The sequence below is a fragment of the Ambystoma mexicanum genome, chromosome 6p (assembly GCF_040938575.1).
Source record: "Ambystoma mexicanum isolate Mex_15411 chromosome 6p, UKY_AmexF1_1, whole genome shotgun sequence".
Taxonomy (NCBI): domain Eukaryota; kingdom Metazoa; phylum Chordata; class Amphibia; order Caudata; family Ambystomatidae; genus Ambystoma; species Ambystoma mexicanum.
In genome coordinates this window covers 842794920-842816230 of record NC_090935.1, presented here as the reverse complement: position 1 = coordinate 842816230, position 21311 = coordinate 842794920, and positions in this window count along the sequence as shown.

Here is a 21311-nt window from a genome sequence, read left to right as displayed (position 1 = left end):
TCACTGGGCAATCGGGAGGCTTGCCAGCCTTTTAGGCTCATGTCCAACTCACTTAACACCAGGACAGGCATGCCCCACACTACCTCTACACATTTGCTGCTGCTCCGAGTCTGCACCGCGATAAGTGGACATAAATAGATTAAGGACAACCAACATTGGACATTTTTAAGTGCAGGTAGGCAGTATGGCTAGCTGTGCTTAGGATGTGACCATGATGAGTGAAGTGCTAGATTGGAGGCAGAGGAAGTGAGGGACAGAGGCAGGTTAGAGGCGAGGGAACGATTTTAGCTTTGCTAGCTAAGATAGATGGCTTGGTTGAGAGAATGCTGCGGACTGAGCACATAATGCAATCTATGGGTCACATGTTTTAATCCCAATGACGTGGAATCAGGATTGTATCCATCTGTGATTGATCAGAAATAGGACAATCACATTTCAGTATATTTTTTTTTCTTTCTGGTAGCACCCAGCTGAAACCAATGTTTTTCTTGCAGGGGCAGCAGAAAATTCTCTTTTGGTTGATAGCTTATCTTGCAGCCAAGCAGAGCCCAGAACTGATTACTTGAAGTTGCGTGCGCTTCCGTTTTGATACATTTTGTTGCATCTCTTCGGATTGTGTGGGTACCGTATGTTGGAATCGACACAAAGCTTGTAGGTTGTAGGTTATTTGCCCACCCATTGATTGACCATGGGTATAAAGTGTTTGCCATTTCACAGGCACTGCTATTCGATGCCCACAAAAGGCCAAACTGTTGGCGTTGCCAACGCTTGTTTTAATTATACTTCTCTCGCCTGCCTTCACATGCTCCCAGGTGGAGCAATTGGCTTTTATTTTATTGAAAGTCATTAGTGCTGTGGGTGTCATTCAGTCTAACTTAGTACAGAGATCCATTTAGTAAACAATCATTCCTCATGTCTCAGGTTTAATAATTGCTGTTGTCACCGAGCAATGTTTGAAGTGGGGATAATAAAAGAAACTCATTAGCCAGGAAGATTCTGCAAGACACTGCGGTTCCTCCCACATGGCAATGAAAGGAATGTTGTGCTAGTGGCGGGAGAGGGCCCAGAATGCATGAAGTGATCCCAGAATTGGTCCCTTCATTTGTGTTCCAAATACGATGCAAACTGAACTGCTCAAGTGGGTGGGTTTCTTTTGTGTTAGCAAACGACGCTCTGGTTTCCTCCATTTGCATCTTCGTGTCAACATACGTAGTGCAGCAACGCAACGTTGCACACATGGGGATGACCTTTCGATTGCAGTGTTATCGACAGGATCGTGAATTCATATTTGTGCTGCAAGATAAAAACCAGCGAAGCCTGCGTTTATTCCCTGCAATGAGCTCGTCGCCTCATTCGTCACAAGAGATATCCCGCGTGGTGCTAATTAATTGCCTTCAGGAGCCAGGATCCAATATTCTAGGTGTCAATTACTAGTAACATGAATATGTTATAACGTCTGCAATTAAAGATTGAATTAACTCATGGTGCATTATCATATTGTTTCAAGAATCAAGAAATGTAATCAGACATTAATATCATCTTTTTTCTGCAATAAAGATGGACATTGTGAGGTGCTTAATCTTGTTATACAAAGCTGGGTTGTGTGCCTCTGACGTTCGGTCACACAATGTTTCATGGATTCGAAAAATCGCTCCAGGACTGCATCGCTTTAAAACATGAAACGTGTCTTCATATATTAGACAATACTTCGAAAAGTTGTATGTTGGATACCCCTTAAATATTTTCAGTGAAAGAGAAGAACACATTAGGGATGCAATCATAAAACACTTTTTTTGTTCGTCTTTTTGACATTTGTGTTGCTTGGTTGAAATTCTCACTGCAAGTGTTCAAGCAACAAGTGCATAAACAACACAACAGGCCTGATTCATTGAACGTTTTCCTATGGGATTGCGCCTTTATAAAACACATCCATGGATAAGGCCCTATAGGTCGATTTACTGTTTATCTTTATGTGACAAAAGACATGTTTTTTTCTGAGACATTCACTGCTAAACTACTTTTGGGAACACCCTGCTAGTCTTATCGTACATTTTGCTTGACATTGGGGGCCCTATTCAAGAGCGAGCCTGCACGCAGAAGGAAATGTGTGCGCTCTGCGTATTCAAGGATTCAAACATACATTTCAGCCTGAGGGAATTGAGCTGAGTGAGGAACGCCCATAACACTCCCCCACGCAAACCAAAAAACAAAGCAGTAGACCAACCTTTCTGCAAAGTTCTGTATCCACTACTGACACAAAATACAGCACCCCAACTACTCTGCTCGAGGTTCCACGTAAGTAAATGTTGCAGCCCAGCCAGGGTCGGACTGGGCCATAAAATTGTCTCGGGCACCAATGAAAAAGTGTCCCACAGTTGTAAATGGCAATTCATTCCTTTTGTGACACTGTTTGAATCGTAGCCAAGGGGAAGTTTTTTTTCAATAAAATGTGATGCAAATTGTGCATTTTAAAGAATATTTATTCAGCTACACTGGTCAAATCTATTAGCCGCACAATGAAGTAGCTCATCAAACAGACTCAGAATGGCCCAAAAAAGTGGTCCACTTTGACAAAATACTGGCCCACACCAGCATTTTGCATTTTTGCTTCAGCCATGGGTCTATTGCCCTATAGGTCAGTCCCAGCCTGAGCCCAGCTACTTTGTGTGAGGTCCCACGTAAGTAATGGCTTCACCCCAGATACTCTGCACAAGGTACCACGTAAGTCACAACTGCACCCCAATAACACTGCGTGAGGTCCCATGTAAGTAGCAGCTATTCCCCAGCTAATCGGGGCGAGGTCCCAGGTAATTAACATATGCACCCCTGCGAACCGTACCCTCTACTCCCACAGTGCACAAACCGCTGGCACATACCCCGATTGCACAGCAGCCCCCTCAGGTCCAGACACCATCCAGCAGCACCCCTCACCTCTGACACTACTCCAGACATCGCCCTCAGGTCCAGACACCACCCACCAGTCCCTCTCACCTTCAAAACCACCCCTAGGCATCCCCCTCAAGTCCTGACAACACCCACCAGCCACCCTGACCTCTGACATGACCACAGGCAATGCCCTCAACTCCATACAGCACCCACCAGCCCCCCTCACCTCTGCCGCTACTCCAGGGAGCCCTCTCAAGTGCTGACACAACCCACTAGCCCCCTCACCTCCAACAATACCCCCAGGATTCCCCCACAAGTCCTGAAACCACCAACCAGACCCCTCACCTATGACACCACACCCAGGCAGCACTCCCAAGTCTTGTCAACACCCACCCACCCTCTCAAGTGCTGCCACCATCCCCAGGCAGGTGGGATGTCTTAACCCACTAATCCAAGCCCTGCAACATCACTGTGCATTGCTGACAGCAGAAACATCATAATGGCTGCCGGAAAGCATGCTGCTCGCCAGAAATCACCAGAAAGTGCGCAGTGAAAACCTGAAAAATAGGCCACCATCTACTTTTGCCTATGCCAGTGGTAACACCGGAGGCCACTGCCAAAACCCATCATTTGGCTGCTCACAGAGCAAAATCATTGCCAAAGAAACTGAGCTGGTTTTAAATTTGCACAAATCATGGCTCACAAACCACCCGAAAAGATCCAACTCCTTTCTGGGTGGTCAACATCATTCTCCCGCAAGAATCCCTTACATGTGGCCCTGAGTGAACTATATATGGCCCATAATGCCAAGGATGAGCACAACAAGATTGCCAGGATAGCAGTATACTTATATTTATATATGGGAGCCATACAGGCCAAATGTGCTGAATGCCAAGATCTGGCAAGTAGGCAACTGTTGGCATTAGAGAAGGCCCAATCTGATCTGGACTCTTCTGAGCACAGGCTGCAGAGGAGCCAGGAGTCAGAAAATTAAAGTAGGCAGTATCTAATTAAAATCAAAGAGGACATGGGTATCCTGCAACAAGAAAGGGCAGACCAGGATACCAGAATTCTGGCCTTGCAGAAGGAGTATCAAGAAGGTTTGGACTCTCTACTGCAGAGCCAGAAAAAGCTGGTGCAACAACTGGATTTCAATAGGGTATGCACAGAGCAGGTAGTCACCCTGCAAAGCCACCTAGATAGAGGAAAGGAAGAGAGCAATACATTATTTCTGAAAGACTTGGACACCAAGGGCCTCATTACACGGTAGGCGTAAACCATGGCGCTAGTAATTTACCGGTACCGCCTTGGAGGAAAGGGGAATTACCGCCCTATTCCAAGGTTGGGAAGGCGGCAATTCCTCCTTCCTCCTTTGCCCTTCCCCATTCCCATTTTTGCCCCATAGGGCATAATGGGAATGGGGAAGGCGCTAATTACGGTACCGCAAATTGCGGTACCGTAATTAGCACCCCGGTCCCTTTGCGGGTTCATTTTTTAACGCCTGCTAAAAGCAGGCGTTAATGTACCAACCCGCAAAGGGACCTTGTAGTAAGGCGGTAAGGGTTTACCGGTACTGGTAAAATACCGGTACCGGTAAACCCCTACCGCCTACTGTGTAATGAGGCCCCAAGGCAGAATTTGAGGAAGAGCGCCAGAAAGCTGGTGCCCTTCAAAGGCAGAGGGATGACCTGGCGGCACAGAGGCAGGCACTTGCTCAGGAAATGGATACCTTAGGCCAGGAAGTATGAAACTAAAGAGGGAAGCGGGAAGATAATCACTTGGCCCTCCAGGGACTGGGTGACCTCCAAAAAGAGCATCAAAACTTGTTAGAGCACACCAGGAGGGTGGAAGATGCTCTGGCAAGAAAGGAGAAGGCCAGTAGGGACGGGACTCAGGAGGTAACCCTCCTGCAGCAAAGACTGGCCCAGTACTCCAACCAGGAAGCACAGAGAGCGAAAATGAGGCTCTCTGTCAGTACAATGATAGGCTCCAGCAACAGGTAGCCATGCAAGAGAGACTGATAGAGTCTAGTAAGGCCTTGATTGAGGAACAGAAAGCTCAGGCTCTTGCATGGCAACAGCTACCAGGGGCTGATAGAGATGAGGTTTGCTGGAAAAGGGAAACACCTGAGCATAACCTCAGGGACCCTAGTACCATAGGTCTTCATCTCTCGCAGTCCCGGGACTCTGCCACCCCCATGTCCCCTGGCGCACATGAGCCCAGGGCCATGGGGATGGCAGATTACCATCCAGTCAGAATTATGGGGCTCATAGGCCAGTACCTCCCAGGAATGGATGGGTGGGTATCCGGGTATGGGCAACCAAGTACAGTGCAATTTAGTGGGGAACCCCAGGAGAGTAGGCCCACTAAGGGCATCCTGAAAACCTCTGCCCAGTTAGGTCAGTGGGGGGTACCCATCAAATCCTGGCAGCAAGGAGGGATCTGAAGACTCTTCTGAGCGTCCCAGGACACAGGAGACTAGGTCCCCACATACTGCCAGCCATTCCCAGGCTCGCAGAATCCGGCAGAACCTAGAAGATCAGACGGGCACCTCTGGGAGCTGTGCCTCTGAGTCAGAGGATGAATGGACCAGGGTTACCCGAACCAAGAAGGCCAATAAGGCAAAAAGGGCCTTGCTTAAGGGCCCCTTAAAACAGATTAAGGCAATAAGGAGTGTCATCACGTCTTATCACAAGAACACCAAGTATTCTGTGTGGGAACACTTAGCGCTCTTTGAGCAAATGATGGAGACCTTCCATTTGAAAGACAGCAGTAGATGAATTTGGTACGTAAAATGGAAATTCTCCCCAGAATACTCCAGTTTCTACGCGGGGCTGGAGGACCAAAATCATTCAAGATGGTCCACATATAGGGCGGCCATCTTAAAGCACTTTTCTGTTCATAGAAATCCCCAAGAGGCTCGCAAGGCAGCCTATTATTTACAATGTGGGGAGGATCAGGCCCACAAGAATTTGTGCAGGAGTTGAAGCGTGCCTTTGCGGAGACTACCAAAAGGGTGCGCACGGACAGTAAAGAATTTGTTAATACGTTTTTCCATTTGCTGCCAAAATACATCATGACCCAGCTACTGAGAGATTTTCATGAGAAAAGGTCACTAGACTGGGTCATTGAACAGATCCCCCGAATCTATGAGGTGCAGAAGCCCATAGAAAATAAAAATAATGCTCAGAAAAGCCCCAAACCGACCAGCACCCCTGCCGCTGCTAAGGTGGCAGAGGTAAAGGTTGCCCCCATTTTAGATTTGGAGATGGGGGGGCCTAAAAACTTGCCTGCACAGAATAATTCCAAGCCCAGAAGGCCCTCGGGCCAGTCGCAGACAGGGAGCCAAGGAGGTGGTCCCACAAATGGGGTCCCTCACTCCCCTGACTATGTAAGTCCCTGCTACAAGGGAAACCGACCCATTCTGGGTTATGTGTGGACTCCTCCATCCCAAGGGGGGGATCCAACCAAGCACCTAACCCAGGGAACTTCCCTCCTAACCTGCCCGAGGAGGGCAGAAATTCCCCAAATCCTGGGCAGAACTTTTCCCCCAGGTACCCACAGAACTTCCAACCCCAAAATCATCCATCCTTCTTTCCCCGCTTTCCTGAGCCCAGACAACCTAATCCGGGAGAGGGGAGGCCAAGGGTGGAGGGGAAGCCAAATCTTCCCAACCCGGTGTACTACCAGAGAAGGGACAGCTACCCTTCCCGGGATCAGCCCAGGGGAGAAAACAGAACCCTGTATCAGCCCGAGCGGGTTTCACAGCTTGAGCGCCAGGTCCAAAACATGGCACAGGATCTGGGTCGTATGCTGAAGGCTCAGCAGAACCCTCAGATGAGCATGCCGGCACAGAATGCCCCAAACTCTGGACCTGGTGCTCCAGAACAATGACGGGGGCAGTACCCCGATAACTCACCGGTTCTCAGGGAGGAGGCACAAGTGGGGTGTAAAGCCTTGGAGGAAGCTTCCTTCCCCACTTGTAAACAGTCCCTGGAAACCCAGGAACCAGAAACAAAATCTCCTACCCCTGAAAGTCTGCTACCCAAGGAGCAGAGGGGGGGTAGGAGAAACAAAGGACCCAAACAGACCCATTTTGAGGAGGAGGTACAGATCTTCCAATCTGAAGGAGAGGGATCCTCAGAGGATCCTGGGAAAAAGATCTTCTCCTTCAGAGATGGGGAAACTCCTCCCAAAGAAAAATGGGTCCCAAGAGATTCATATTCAGACTGGGTAGATGTGGGGCCTGAGCTAGCGCCGCCCATCATCCAATCCCAGAACCAACAGCATCAAAATCCCCAGGTTCAAACCCATCCTGGTGACTGCCTCCAAAAGGGAGGGGCAGCATAGAGCCGGAACTAGGGGAACTCAAAACTTCTCCCATCTATAGTTGCCACCTTTTACTTTCTTATTCCCAAGACTCCCCACAGACTTCTGCCCAAATCTCTTCTCTCTCTATGTCCAAAACTAAAAAAACTAGCCCACCAGTTGCCAAAAAATGTGCATTATCTGTGCCTCCTTACGGAGAAGGAGGGAAGATACTATGTCCCGGTTCAAAAACAGGGGCAGGGTACAATTTTGGCACTGGTGAACACTGGATCCCAAGCTACCCTTCTGTCCAAAAAGGCCTTTGATTAACTGAATTCAGGAAGGGGGGAAATTAACAAATTCCTCTCACCTCTCTTCCTGGACAACTTCAGAACTTTGACGGGAAGGAAATTCCCATCGATTGGACTGTAGATTTGGACATTAAAATTGGGCGACACAAGGTGAAACACCCAGTCATAGTTGTGACTCCAGAGGACACCCCTTGTGTACTAGGGAATGACCTCCTGAGAAGGTTGTCTTCCCTAATAGACTGTGTAAACAAGGTCCTCTGGACCCAGGCTAACCGACCAATAAAATTGAAACAGAGTGTCAACCATGTTAGTTTAAACAGCACATGCCACATGGTTGAACAAAAATCTGACCAAGTAGAATTTCACTTCCAGAACAACCAAATTCCAGACGTGACAGTAATAGCAGTAGGACAACAGACTGGTGATGGGGGGGCCTCTCTATTTCTGAAAATCAACCTTCCTTCCAGTTTAAGGTGGTATCCCACACTGGAAGGAAACACTCTGAAATTCTTTCCCAATCCACAATCAGACATTCCCACATTCCCACTCCTTTAGTCCAGAAAGATGTGAAATCAGCTCAGAGCCTGACTGTTATTCAGCAAATTGGTGAGCAATTGTTCATCCCAATTCAGTTAAATGAAGGGAAGGACTCTGTTCTCGCCCGAGTATGTGTGAACAACGGTAAGAGCTTCATCAGCGAAGCCATGTTCCGCCAACTCCCAAAAGATCCAGCCATTCCCACATTCAAACTGATAGACAAATGGGAAATGGATCTGGAAACACCTTATTCCAAACATCTCCTGCCAAGCAGGTGTATGCTCAAAATCTCCATAGGCAACAAGAGCATAGTCCATAATTGTTGGGTCATGCGAGACGTCACTGCTGCCTTTTACTTAGGCAGTGATATTCTCAATCGCTTTGCCATTAGTTTGGACCTAATAAACTTCAAAGCTTGGTCCTGATTAGCAGATAATCCCATGGGCTTTGGTGATCCAGAGAAAGCATTTAGTTCAGCTCAATTGCTACCTTATGCAGTTGAAATTCAGATTGGAGAGGAAGTCACCATCCCAGAAAGGACCCGACAATTCTCCCTGGAAGTGAAAGTTAAAAGAGAACAAAAATTGAAAAACCCTAATGCCTATATTAATCTAAATGCTTCTCTCCAACAGCAAGGGTTGGGGGTAAACCTAACACGACTAGTCAATGTAGAACATGGCACCATTCCAATAGAGGTGGATAAATGCGACTTAAAGAGTATCACTCTAGGCAGCATTATTGGAATGGCAGTCGATGACCGACATTTTTCCATTGATTTAGGAAATTAACTGTTAGGACCAATCCCCAAGGAGTGTTTTGATAGTGACAGTGATGACAACCCGACAGACAGGACCTTTACCCGGCATTGGGGGAACTTCCTGGTGTACACTTCCTGCACTTATGGCAAGGAAGATGTGACTTGTGACTTCAGAAGGGATGAGGTGATTTTCCAGGTCCATGAGGGCTGCCTTTCCCACCTGAAGCCACCAGTCTAAATCAGGACTTTGACCAGGGACTTCTCCACCCAGCTGGAGGAGGCCGCTGAGATAGCGAAACCAGAAGTCTTTCCAGGCTTCAGGCAGATGGTTGAAGAGAGAGTCAACGTAGCTGATGCCTGTGAGACCCTGGAGCAGAAGCAAAAGTTGAAACAAGTTTTCTTGGATTTTCAAGATCTATTTCCGGTGGACTCATACGACTGTGGTCACACCGACATCCACACAACAACAATTCCCACAGACCCTGGTATGACTCCAGTGTTTGTGAAGCAACATCGCTTGCCTTTCGCATCAATAGATTCCCTTACTGAAATAATTAAGAACCTTGAGTCCCGTGCGATAATCCGTCCAGTCCACAGCACATTCAATAATCCGGTGCTGGTGATATTGAAGCCAAACGGCCAGTGGGGACTCTGCGCCGACCTTAGGGAGCTCAACACATGTGTCCATATTTCCCGATGGCCTGTTCCCTACATTGACCAAGGGCTGGCCTAGATCCAGGGGTCACAGGTATTCACTGCAATAGACCTGACCAATGGATACTGGACTGTACCTGTCAGTAGGGAGGACCAATACAAGCTGGCTTTTACCTTTGGGGGCCAGCAGTACACATGGACCCGGACTCCCTTCGGATACCTCAACTCCGTCAATGAGTTCAACCTTTTTTTACATAAGGCCATACCCGACCTGGGTGAGAGGGGTAACCTAACTTATGTAGATGATGTCCTCATCAAGAGCCCAACTGTTGAGTAACACATAGCGGAGATCCGTTATGTTGTAACACAGTTGAGGGCCGCCGGAGCAAAACCTTCATTTCAGAAGGCACAGTGGTGTAGAACCCATGTTAATTTCTTGGGGCATGAGATTAATCCTCAGGGTCTCTGTCCACAGGAAAAGAAAGTGGAAGCACGCCAGAAATTGAAAGACCACACAACTCTGCGGGAACTAAGGAGTATCTTGGACTGACTAATTACAGTAGAAAGTTCATTGAGGGCTAGGCAAAGATCACCAGACCCCTGGTTCATCTTTTGAAGGGGGGTCACGTGGGAATGGGGGCAGTAAGACAACTCACAAGAAGCCTCTCACAAGTGCCTTGCCAAGCTTTCCCTGTCAGAAACAAGGAGTTCTTCTTGGAGACAGAGTTCTCTAATACATGCTTGACTACAGTATCATGCCAAAACCATGACAAGGTCAATAAAGTAATCTCCTATGCGAGCAAATCTTTATCCTCTGTGGAGGAAAAATTCAACGATTGTGAGAAGGCACTCCTGGCAACGGTGTGGGTATTGAAGAATTACCGCCCATTTATCCAGGGGGAACACATCATAGTGGAGACTCCACACCAGCCTCTGCAATATCTCCAAAGTGACAGAATCCGGGCCGGAAATCTGAGTAATTCCTGAATTACTTCCTGGATTCTGTCAATGCAAGGCTTTCCTGTGGAGGTCAGATATGGCCAAAACAAGAAGAGTCCCCTTGCACGAGGTCTGGCTGACTTGCATGATTGTGCCAGAGAAAACTGTCTCGAGGACGAGAGTCTAAAAATCAAGGACAACATGGAGGCATACCTTAATTCCCCACAAAAAGTCTTTGAAGAAGACAAGTGTGAGGGAATGCCCACTGTCTATGTGGATGGTTGCTCTTACCATGTTGACAACAACGGGGAAAAATAACTTGTGGCCGGCGTAGGGAATGCATGGGTGAATGAGACCCCAGAACCCTCCGCTGGGTACAAGATTGGTCCCCAAAGTAGTCAAGTGGCAGAGTTAATGGCAGTGCATCAAGCCATCCTCACTGCTGTCGAACATCAACTCCACAAACTGGTCATAATCGCAGATTCGGATTATGTACGGAACGGGTTCGTGGAGCACCTGGTTAACTGGAAAACCAGAGGCATGTTATGTGCTAATAACAAATCCTTGAAACATGGGAAGTTAATTCAAAATATTGATGATCTTGTCACCTCGAATGGGATGACCATCTTCTGGAAAAAGATAAAGGGTCATTCCAAAGTAGAGGGACCAGACAAAACTGGAAATGACTTAGCTGATCAGCTGGCCAAAAATGGGGCCATCCAAGGGGATCTAATAGAGATTGAGTCCCTGTTGGTGGAAATCCATGTCACTGCTATCAATAGGTCCCAGACAAATGCTCACAATGATCTGTCAACTGCACAATGGAGTAAGGATTGCTGATTTTATTATGTCTCAGAAGGGGGATCCGATAATTGGTAAGTTTTATCAACACATTGAGGACCCTGAGAACTTTCCCATGACGGATACCGATTACGTTGGGAAAGAGGACCTCAGAGTGTTGATGAAATGTCCAAAAATGTTCCGAATCCAAGACGGTTTGTTGGTGACGAAATCCCTAGCTGGCCATGATCAGTGGGTGGTTTCTACCTCATTCCGAAGCCTGATGTTAAGTCACGCCCATGATGCAGCCACCAGCGGTCATAGGGGGTTTCATACAACACTTGAAATCTTAAGAGAGGTTGCATACTGGCCACACATGGGGCAGGAGCTCGACCAATACTTGAAGGGGTGTCTTGTGTGTGCACAATTCCAGCCAACATCCCTCACACACCGTGTGCCTCTCCAAAAGAGGGGGATGACACTGCCATGGTCAGATTTGCAAGTAGATTTCATCGGGCCCGTGATTCGCTCCTCTAGGGGAAATAAGTACATGTTGACCGTGACATGCTTATTTACTAAATGGGTGGAATGTCTCCCGGCCCCAAACTGCAAGGCAGAAACAGCAGCTGCCTTGATGATCAACCACATCTTTTGGCGTTTTGGTCTACCCCAAAGGATCGAGTCAGACAGAGGTAGCCATTTCACCAGCGAAGTCATGACAAAAATGTGGCAGATACAAGGGGTTAAAGGAAGCTACATATTTCTTACTTAAAGCCTCTTGTAGTGCAGTAGAACTATACAACAAAACAATTGTGAGCATATTAAAAATAATTGTGGCAGATTCTGGGCCCAGTTGGGAAATTTGATTACCTCTTGTCCTAATGGCCATCAGATCCACCCCTTCATCTGCAACTAAAATGTTACCGTTTGAGCTGATGACTGGACGCAGGATGGTGCTTCCCCAGAATCTGCTTTATAGAACCCAAGAGCAGACATTGATCAATGCCTCCACAACTCATGAGTATGTTGAAAATTTAAGAAAACACCTTGATCATGCTTTTGCCTGTGTTCAGCGAAATCTAGAAAGACCAGCCGACAGCATGAAGACCCACTATGACTTAAAGACTACCAGGAAAGACTACAAAGTAGGAGACGTGTCTATCTATACAATTTCCAACGGAACCAAGCCAAACAGCGAATATTTCTGCCTACCTGGAAGGGACCTTTTGAAATTGTAGACAAGATCTCACCAGTCGCCTACAAGATCCGCATCCCCAAAGGCAGTTTGGCAGAAGGGGAAGATAAGTGGCTCCATATCAATCAACTAAAGTGTTGCCATCCTAGGCACAACATGCAGCAACTGGAGGAGTCTTCTGGAACCCCAGAGAGGGCCACTCCAGATCCATAACATTCCAACCCTAAAATATTCCATATATAGTCTATAAAATACAATAATGCAAATGTCTTCTGATTTATAAAATGTATATGTCCACCCCACTACATTAATAGTGGTGGGGAAATGTCTACAAATATGTTTTTTGCTTTGTCATCCTAGGACAGAGAGGGAGAGAGAGAAAGAGAGAGAGAGACAAACCATGGAGACTGACCAAGGAGGACGACCCGGGGACCCGGAGCAAAGATGTGAGGAGCCCGGAGTATCACTCAATACTCCCATCAGGACTGGCAAGGAGAACCGATCGATCTACCCCTGATGATGGAAAAGATGCTGAACTTTGACATTTGTGGAATCCGGAGAGAGGAGGCTGAAATCCAGTTTTGCGAATTTCCAATGATGGAAGATCAATGGCCATCACAAGAGGGGGGCTTGTGGGATGTCTTAACCCACTAATCCAAGCCCTGCAACATCACTGTGCATTGCTGGCCGCAGAAACATCATAATGGCCGCCGGAAAGCATGCTGCTCGCCAGAAATCACCAGAAAGTGCGCAGTGAAAACCTGAAAAATAAGCCACCATCTACTTTTGCCTATGTCAGTGGTAACACAGGAGACCACTGCCAAAACCCATCATTTGGCTGCTCACAGAGCAAAATCATTTCTCAAGAAACTGAGCTGGTTTAAAAAATCTGTTTTTATTTGGTGTCAAATTTGCACAAATCATGGCTCACAAACCACCCAAAAAGATCCAACCTCCTTGCTGGGTGGTCAACATCATTCTCCCGCAAGAAGCTACATAAATATAAGGTCCACAGAAGTGTATCTATATCTGAACAAAGTCCCCTTTTGAGGATTGCTTGCTGGAAGAAACCTGTCAAAAATGGGTGTAATACCGTTACTCACCTCTACCAGAAGCCGGCGTTTTAAAACCATTTTGTGTAAAGTTGTACATTAAACCCAATCTATGCCAAAGAAAGACTTGCTATCAGAAGCCTAAGAGGTGGATACAATTCAAAACTATATTCTGAAAAGGCTTGAAGCAAGAAATTGTTTAATGTATGTGTTAAAAATGTTAGTTATATCATGAGATAAGACAGTTTTTGGACATTGGGTTTCAGAGTTAAAAGTTTCCCACACTGTGTTCAAATGAATTCCACACATTCTCCCTGGACAAAGGATACTTCCCCCTGCCCTTGACTAAGAGATTGACAGGCTGGTGTCAAAAGGAACTGGGAGTGGCACCCTGGCCTGTTTCTCGCAGTGCAGAAAAAGGAATCCTTTGGCTGATTTGAAAATGCTAATTTGGGTGTGACTGACAACAAACTGCTAGCAGGAAGAAAGAAATGTGACGTCTGAATCAGCCCAGACCTTGGAGGCGGAGACAAACCATTGTGTGATTTCAGAAAGCACAGCACATGTATGTTTTAGAAAAATGTTTATAACAAATTGCACTGAACTGACCAAAATGCGAAACTTTGAGATTGTTAAAATGAAAAATGTGCTCACAGTTGAAGACTAAGCTGGATTCTGTACGATTTTCTGAGACCAAACCCCAGAATTATTCATATTGTAGGTACTATGCTTATGCCAGGAACCTGAACAATTACAGAAATGTGCTCAGATGAGGTGTGCATGCATGGATAAATATTGGTGCTGAAATAATATTGAGAAACCCACCAAAAGCGCAAAAAGTGGTCATTTCTGAACCAAAGCTCTTAGGAAGAGGAGAGTTGAACAGAAATGTACCTTAGTTAATCTGTCATGTAATTCATGTAGTATTAACAAGTTGTGTATATTGTAAATATGTTTTTTATGAAAACTAAGATATACTGTACAGAGAAAAGGGGAGGGTCTTTCCCCTAAGCCATAAACATGACACATGATGACACAGGATGACACACTGCTCCGTTCTCCAATCAGGGGACAGGGAATCCTCTAACCTATCAGATCCTTAGAGGGTTGGGCATTGTAGAATCAGCCTCCCCACCCACTTTGGAAATACATAAGTAGGGACTGCAGAGGACAGATAGAAGACACACACTTTCCACTTCTCAACTGATTTCTTGGCGATGCACCCTGCAGGAAGATCCAGGCTCCAGACATAGTCCCAATCCCAAAAGCTTAAACCTTTTCCAGTAGGCCTTCAGAATCTAGCAACCTCATTCTAACCCCTAAACCTCCAAGGGGCTCTCACTTTCAACAGCCGGGCTGTGCTGTTTTGCTATTATTCTGGCAAAGAACCCTGTGCTAGAACCAAGAACCAGATCTGCAGAGGAGAGCTGTAACCCAGAAACTGTTAGATCCAGTCCAAGAGGCAGCGCAGACCGCAATGCCGTGCTGAGACCAGAGTGCCGGAGACCTGTCTGGTGGCGAGAGAGACTCCCAGCCAAACCCTTGACTAGATTTTTGATGGGGCCCACTCCATTCCAAAGCCATAGGAGTGAGGATCCAGTCTAGAACTGTACAGAATCATTCTCTTAGTTTAAAGTAATTCTATTCCATCCATCTCAACCTGTCCATAACTTCATTATAGAATCTTGTGTCCATCCTGAATTCTTCTCATTATATTGTCTGTGATAATTGTAGCAATAACGATCTTTGCGCTGATATTTTTCTGAAGAGGGACAAGTGTTTTGACGGACAGAGATCAGAGCGGAGGTGCAGCAGTTCTGGTGGCTGCCCGTTGAGTGTCTTGCTTCTTCATAGCTCCTTAGTATAAGCCTATCCTTGTTGGTAAATCCTTAAAGCGCATCTGTCATTTTTGAAATCTTGATTTTATTTCTGAAAAATCTACCTTCACAAAAACATTCCAATTCCTTATAGTTTTGCTGTAATCATGTTTCCCGCACTCGGACAAATTGCAGTGAATTGCAATTTATCTCAATTTTGCCACATGTCAAAATAGCTGTTTATTGTTTTCAACTGCTGAATTTCATGTTCAATCGGATAATCATTCATGAATCATTGCTAGTGTTGACCTGATCCAATCCAAAGTAACTCTCACTTATCCTGAATCTCATTTAGTGAATTAAAATCATTTTAGCATATTTACCCTTACATTGCAATCAAATTCCCCTTGCTCACTTTGCTCAGAGAGGTACTGCTCCACCTCACTGATGAGGCCCGACAAGGCTAAAACACATGTCTGGGTTTGTTGTTCGTATTCTTGCTCAAAGGAGATTTGCCAGGCATTTCAGTGGTGGACTGCCTTTGTGGGCGGGACAAAGACTGACATGCAATGGATTTTCCTCCTTCGGCTGCAGAACTCTCAAAGTGGGAAAAAACCACAGAGCAGGTAATCATGCCATGTTCTTTCTAAAGAGGGGTGCCTGCTACTCTGTCTGCATTTTTGCAAGGAACTTTGAGTTGGTCACCCTAAGTTACCTGCGGGAACCCAGACATGGACCCCTTGCTCACTGTGCTCAGAGAGGCACAGCTCCACCTTGCTGATGAGGCCCAGCTAGGCTGAAACACATGTCTGGGTTGCTGTTGCTACTCTTGTTCAAAGGATTGTTGCCTGGCATTTTGATGCTGGACTGCCCTTGTCGGCAGGACAAAGACTGATGTGCAAATGTTTAGTCCTCGTTTGTAAAAAGTACAGTAAGCAAAAAGCGATGGCTGCTAAATCTCAAAGTGGGAAAAAATCACGCAACAGGTTATCATGCCATGTACTTTTTAGAGAGGGGCGCATGGAGCTTTTTTGTATTTTTTGCAAGGAACTAGAGGTTGGTCACCGTAAGTTACCTGGGGGAACCCAGACATGGACCCCTTGCGCACTGTGCTCAGAAAGGTACAGCTCCACCTCACAAATGAGCCCCAACAAGGCTGAAAAACATTACTGGGTTCGCTGTTGGTACTCTTGCTCAATGGTGGTTTGCCGGCATTTCGGTGCTGGATTGCCCAAGTGGGAGGGACACAGACTGATAAGCAAATGGTTATTCCCCCTTTGTGAAAAATACAGTGAGCAAAAAGTGATGGCTGTGGACTCTCAAAGTGGGAAAAAAACACAGAACAGTTTATCATGCTATGTTCCTTCTACGAGGGGCGCCTGCTACCTTTTTCATAAGTTTGCAATGAACTTGAAGTTGGTCACCATAAGTTACCTGAGGGACCCAGATATGCACACCTTGCTCACTGTGCTCAGAGAGGCACAACTCCACCTCACTGACGTGGCCCAAAAAAGCTGAAATACATGTCTGGGGTTGCTGTTGCTGCTCTTTTTTAAAGGAGGTTTGCCTGGCATTTCAGTGCTCGCCGTACTTTGGGGGCAGGACATAGACTGATTTGCAAATGGGTATTCCTCTTTTTTTTAAAGTACAGTGAGCAAAAAGCGATTGTTGCAGGCTCTCAAAGTCGGAAGAAATAAAACAGAACTGGTTATTGTTCTTACTAGATAGGTGTGCCTGCTACCTTTTTTTTTGTATTTTTGCTATAGGTGAATGTCCTAGGAGGGCACTAGTCCAAGACATCACTGATAGGACAGAGTCACATCTAATGTCAGGTCAAAGTAGCAAACAACAATCAATGAATGAAGGGACTCAGGTAGGAAAGCAGAGCATTCAAAGCCCCAGGAAGTCTAAGAGTTCGTGAGCCAAGTAGATGGATGATGGTTACAGCCACATATAAACAAACTCACATGTGATGATGAAGCATTAGATTGGCAGATGTGCTGCATGACTTGAGAACACCCACAGATTGGTAGCTTATATGTATTGGTGAAAATCCATGCATTGTGAGCCACACCCCACCGCCATCCCACCACTGCATAATTGATGAGTGCATGCCACATATCCACAGTTAGGCCCCCAGCCCATATGACATTCACATAAAAATGCATTGCAAAATCAAAGTAAACCATGTGCAGTACATGAACAAAGAGACAACTACTGCCTGATTAATAACAAGAAACTGTATTAACGATATTTACACCACCAATAATTACTATGTGGAAAGTGGGAAAGAATGAACAAAAATTCCAAAACACACAATGAACAGGTTATCAGGCCTTGTTCTGTCGAGAGAGGGGCGCCCGCTACCTTTGCAAACTAAATTTCAAGGAACCTGGGATTGGTAACCCTAGGTCTCCTGGGGGCAACCAGACGTGGTCTCCCTCTCACTGTGCTTAGAGAGGCATCAGCTTCACCTCACTGATGATCCCCAACAAGGATGAAACACGTGTATGGGGTTGCTGGTGGTACTCTCGTTCAGGTTGGAATTGCCATTGCATTTCGGTGCTGGACTGCCCCTGGGCAGGACAAAGACTGATATGCAAATGGATATTTCCCATCTGTGAAAGGCACAGTGAGTAAAAGCAGTGGCTGCGAACTCTCAAGTGGTTAATAACCACTGAACAGGTTATCAGGCCTTGTTCTGTCGAGAGAGGGGCGCCCGCTACCTTTGCAAACTAAATTTCAAGGAACCTGGGATTGGTAACCCTAGGTCTCCTGGGGGCAACCAGACGTGGTCTCCCTCTCACTGTGCTTAGAGAGGCATCAGCTTCACCTCACTGATGATCCCCAACAAGGGTGAACACACGTGTATGGGGTTGCTGGTGGTACTCTCGTTCAGGTTGGAATTGCCATTGCATTTCGGTGCTGGACTGCCCCTGGGCAGGACAAAGACTGATATGCAAATGGATATTTCCCATCTGTGAAAGGCACAGTGAGTAAAAGCAGTGGCTGCGAACTCTCAAGTGGTTAATAACCACTGAACAGGTTATCGGCCTTGTTCTGTCGAGAGAGGGGCGCCCGCTACCTTTGCAAACTAAATTTCAAGGAACCTGGGATTGGTAACCCTAGGTCTCCTGGGGGCAACCAGACGTGGTCTCCCTCTCACTGTGCGTAGAGAGGCATCAGCTTCACCTCACTGATGATCCCCAACAAGGGTGAAACACGTGTATGGGGTTGCTGGTGGTACTCTCGTTCAGGTTGGAATTGCCATTGCATTTCGGTGCTGGACTGCCCCTGGGCAGGACAAAGACTGATATGCAAATGGATATTTCCCATCTGTGAAAGGCACAGTGAGTAAAAGCAGTGGCTGCGAACTCTCAAGTGGTTAATAACCACTGAACAGGTTATCAGGCCTTGTTCTGTCGAGAGAGGGGCGCCCGCTACCTTTGCAAACTAAATTTCAAGGAACCTGGGATTGGTAACCCTAGGTCTCCTGGGGGCAACCAGACGTGGTCTCCCTCTCACTGTGCTTAGAGAGGCATCAGCTTCACCTCACTGATGATCCCCAACAAGGGTGAAACACGTGTATGGGGTTGCTGGTGGTACTCTCGTTCAGGTTGGAATTGCCATTGCATTTCGGTGCTGGACTGCAGGACAAAGACTGATATGCAAATGGATATTTCCCATCTGTGAAAGGCACAGTGAGTAAAAGCAGTGGCTGCGAACTCTCAAGTGGTTAATAACCACTGAACAGGTTATCAGGCCTTGTTCTGTCGAGAGAGGGGCGCCCGCTACCTTTGCAAACTAAATTTCAAGGAACCTGGGATTGGTAACCCTAGGTCTCCTGGGGGCAACCAGACGTGGTCTCCCTCTCACTGTGCTTAGAGAGGCATCAGCTTCACCTCACTGATGATCCCCAACAAGGGTGAAACACGTGTATGGGGTTGCTGGTGGTAGTCTCGTTCAGGTTGGAATTGCCATTGCATTTCGGTGCTGGACTGCCCCTGGGCAGGACAAAGACTGATATGCAAATGGATATTTCCCATCTGTGAAAGGCACAGTGAGTAAAAGCAGTGGCTGCGAACTCTCAAGTGGTTAATAACCACTGAACAGGTTATCAGGCCTTGTTCTGTCGAGAGAGGGGCGCCCGCTACCTTTGCAAACACAATGAACTATATACATAGGCAGCAGACACAATAGTCTGTCATGATGTACTCCAGGGCAGTGTCACATTCCTTGTCCTCCACTTGGAGGTGGGCTGCCATTCCTTCCTGGATGGCTTGCAGGCTTTACATCATCCCCGTCTCCTCATCCCCTACATCTCTGCAAGCCTCCTCCAGTATGGCAAACCACCTCTGTGTCCTTTTCTCCACCACCTCTGCCCTGGCCCAAGAAACCCATGCCATACTAGCCCTCTGCCTTTCCTCCATCACCTGCATCCACAACTCCATCCGGACGCACACCTATTGCCTAACGCAGCAGGGCGCCTCCTTCCAGGTGTCCGAATGTCGCTGTGTTGCATGCCTCCCCGATGTTTAGGGACCTGCAATGATTGCATCTGCCCAGTCCTATACTGCTGCTGCCTTGCCAAGAGCACCCTGGGCATGCACCCCCACCATCTGGATGTTGCAAGACGGGGGGGTACAGTGCCAGCACTGACCTGATGTTCCAGCTGTCCCTCTGATGCCTGTTCCTGAGTTGGTGCATGGGCAGGCACAGCAACCACCTCTACTGTTCTATCAAGGACTTCCACCTGAGGCAGGGACGTGCTGACCAACTGACTGGGCAGTGTGGGTAGAATTGGAGTAGAGGGGCCATGATGGAAACTGGCAAAGAAGGCCTACTGGAGGACTACTGAGTCACAGAGGAGGCAGTGGAGGAGGGGGACAGATGGATCAGGAACAGGAGGTTGGGCAGCTCCCTTCAGGGTGCACTGCACATCCTCCTGTCCATGTCCCAGGTGTGCAGCCTGAACACCCTCCTGGATGCCCCAACCCGACCCCGTGTCCTGGCCTTCATCTGCCTCCTCCTCGACCACCAGCTCCAGCTCCCTGGATGACTCCAGAGAGCCTTCCTTCCTGGATTGCCCCTCCGTCTCGGCACCTTGTCCCCACCACAACACCCTCCTGGGACATACCCCAAGAGGCTTCACCCAATGGAACTTGTGCTCCCCCAGCCAATTCACCCTCGGATGGTGTGGACACAAGTCTAGCTGGCCAGGGTGTGCGCTAGAACAAGACCTGCATCTCCACCAGTCACTCTGTTGCCCAGGACCTCACAGTCTCACTGTAGTGAAGGACACCTCCAGGTAGGTCCCAGTCTCCCCCTTGTTTGGAAGCATGTAAAAAAAGGACTCATCTTGTCCCTGAGATCATCCGACCACTGTGAGCCAGGATTCAAATGTATTCAGGATTCTCCGGAGCTGTCTTTGGTACTCGCTGATCTTCAAACTGCTGTCCCGCCTATTCAAACTCATTTGCTGTGCACAACACCATCCGAAAGTGTATCAGTGCATTGGCTCAAACAAAAAAAGTACTGTGGGAACATCGGCCATCATTTCTGAGCGGGTATCTGATACAACTGACCTTGGTGTTCATCCCAATCTTTGTCTTTCAAGCCCCTCCATCAAACTGACTCACCTGCACATTCCATCATCAGTCCGTTTGCCATCGAACATTGACTACCTAACCAAACCTGACTTCCACCATGATCAATAACGCTTGAGGAACTTCAGCCTTCTACAGTTTGACTCTGCTTTGACATCTGTTTGCTGTTGGAAGTCTCTGCCTGCCACATTTCAAATGACATTGAACCGTCGAACAGCAATGAGAAGCCTGGTTTTGTATTGTCGACTACACAGTAATTATTGACTGATATTTGTGCCCCAGGTCCATTTTATGTCCTAGAGACTTGGGCACATTAGTATTTTCCAACCATATAACATATCCTTATGGACATTGTAGTGTGTATTGCCTTTTCTCTCCCGGTGCTGCATTTCACTATCTTGCATATTCTATGTTATTTTTACAGGAGTAGGTTTTTGTAGTGTTTCATATTTAGTTATTATTGCATATG